This window comes from Penaeus monodon, chromosome 34, assembly GCF_015228065.2.
Source record: "Penaeus monodon isolate SGIC_2016 chromosome 34, NSTDA_Pmon_1, whole genome shotgun sequence".
Taxonomy (NCBI): Eukaryota; Metazoa; Arthropoda; class Malacostraca; order Decapoda; family Penaeidae; genus Penaeus; species Penaeus monodon.
The window spans coordinates 18,594,033-18,596,791 of NC_051419.1; the positions used below are offsets into that span (position 1 = coordinate 18,594,033).

The 2,759-nt window shown below is 38.2% G+C and overlaps 1 pseudogene; it reads right to left on the reverse strand.

Moving 5' to 3' along the window:
- Positions 1–2,635, reverse strand: part of LOC119594846 — a 7,548-nt pseudogene extending 4,913 nt beyond the window's left edge.
- Positions 2,636–2,759: the final 124 nt, after the last annotated feature.

A 2,759-nucleotide genomic window follows, 5' to 3' on the forward strand; every position in this document is an offset into this window, starting at 1 on the left:
TGTCCTTCAACCCACTTTTGATCTGAAGAGATATATGATCTTATCAAAACCTTATCTCCAATATTAACTTCTCTATAGTCCTTTACCCTCTCAGACTCTTAGACTTTTGTTCATCCGCTGTCTTTGGTTTCAATGAATCTAATCTACATCTTCGACGTTGACCTATACTCTATGTCGTAATTATAGGCGGCTAGTGTTATAGACCATCTATGTAGACGAGCTGCTACTATGACAGTCTTTCTTCGTCTTAAAATAGCTAACATTGGTTTATGGTCTGTTACTAAAGTCAAGCTTTTTCTGCCATAAAGGTACATGTGGAACTTCTTAACGCCATATACCAATGCCAATCCTTCCTTTTCTATTTGAGAATATCTTCGTTCTGCTTTGTTTAACAATCCTGAAACAAAAGCAATTGGTCTTTAAGTGCCATCTTCCTTAACGTTGGCCAATACTACACCTAACCCTACTTGTGATGCGTCAACACACTAATTTTACAGACATGTCTTTGTTGTAATGTACCAGAAATGTATCATCTGTGATTTCAGCTTTTATTTTGTCAAAAGCATCTTGATATTCGACTGACCAATTCCATGGAACATCTTTTGCGGTCAAATTATACAGTGGACTAGCAATGGTAGCTAAATTCTTTACATACAGTAAAAGGTTACAAACCCTAGGAATGACTGTAGTTCTTTAACATTCTCTGGCACTTTTGCTTATTTAAATACCCTAACTTTATCTGTTTTATGAATACCTTTACCATCAATCCTTAAACCTAAATACTCTAGGGAGTTTACAAAGAAATGACACTTACTGTTGTGTGTTTTCATTCCATTTTCTTTTAGCCTATCTGAAACAGCTTGTAATCTTTCTAGATGTTCCTTTTCGCCATTGCCTCCAATCAAAATGTCATCTATAAAACAAAATACTCCTGGTAGAGCATGAAATATCTTATCCATGGTATGCTGCCAAATAGCTGAGCTCGATGCTATTCCAAAAGGCAGTCTTTTGGGTCTGAACAGTCCTAAATGAGTGCTCAGAGTACATATCTTTTGAGAATTATCATCCATCATTAACTGTAAAAATGCAGTTTTTAAATCAATCTTTGAAAATACTTTACATCACCTATGGCAGCTAACATGTCTTGAATATTTGGCAGAGGATGTTGTGCAATCTGCAATTGTGGATTTACAGTTACTTTATAGTCTCTACAAAATCTGGCACTACCATCTCTCTTGGCTATTGGCACTAAAGGTGTACCCCAGTCAGAATAGTTAACCCTTTCCCAGGTTCCTTCAGCTTCCAATTTCTTGTTCCACAGCTGGCTTCAATGCAAACGAAATCTTCCTGGGGGACATAAACTTAGGTACTGCCTCTGTTTTCAGTAGCAATGATGCTTTGCTATTTGCAACTGTACCTATCCCTTCTGAGAAGAATTCTGGGTATAATGGAATAACAATTTAACTTGAGCAATCCACTGCAATCCTAAGAGACATACGTCTCTCTCCTTCACAGCATATGAAGGTAAATTATCATGCACTCGATCTTCGTATTTTACCCATACTTTAACCATACCCATTACTACCAACCCATGAGAACCATGTGTTTTCCATCCTTTATCAGCTGTCTGCTTCTTAATACCCGGAATTGTCTTAGCTATATATTTTGGCAACAGAAACATCTGCCCCGGTATCTAGCTGCATTACAACTGGTTTTCCGTTTATTTAAACATCTAAATATATTATTTTCTTACTACTATTTAGATACTTAATTGATAATACCCAATCTTTGTCAGACTTTGTCATAGTCAGACTCTTGTGTGCCTTCAGTCTTATATACTACATTCCGTGACATCTGATTTCGCTTGTTTGTACAAATTTGAGCAAAATGGTTCCACTTACAGTTATTATAGTGCTTACCCATAACTGGACATTTGTCAATATCCTTAGCCCTATGATTTTCCCTACTGCACCTACGGCAGCCCTGTGAACTAGAATATTTATGATCTGTTGTCCTTGGCTTTTGTCTGTTAGGAACCTCACTTGATTTGCTCTTTTGGACCTTACCTTCTTGCACCTTGCTCACACTCTTTTTTTCATAAGCATCAGCCCGTGATTCTGAGGCTTCCTTTATCCTTGCCAGTTTCATCAATCTATCTAGAGTTAACTTATCTTCTCCTAATAAAATTTCTCTAAATTTGCGGTCTGGCGCGAGATTTAATATGGCTTCAATAATTCTGTTTTCTAGGTCAGGAAATTCACACAAGGTAGCTGTTTTCCTTAATCTTGTCACCCAAGAGTCTGTCAATTCATCATTACCTTCCTTACTATTTGTGAATTTAAATCTCTCATAAAACATGTTTACCTGTGGTATGAAATGCCTGGTCAGTGCACTAACCATCGCTTCATAAGCTTTTAAACTACCATAATTAGGAAATGTTTTACATATTTCCTTGGTTTTATTGCCAAGGTGATGTCTCATAAACCTTAATTTTTTGTGGCTCTGTTATTTCAAGCACTGCTTAATAATTTTCGAAGTTTTCTATCCAAGCTTTCCACCTGACACCGACCTGAACTGGGTCACCTTCGGGAGAAAAAGTCTCCACGATAGCATACACCGGTGTTCCGGAGGTCATTTTGTCGGAATCGGGCACGTACGGCTGGGTGAGTCCACTTGATCCTTAGCGGGGGAGTCTGCACTCGGCTGCTTGGGGCATCTGCGGTAGATCTGCGGTCTTCAAATCGCCGCTGCCTGGATTT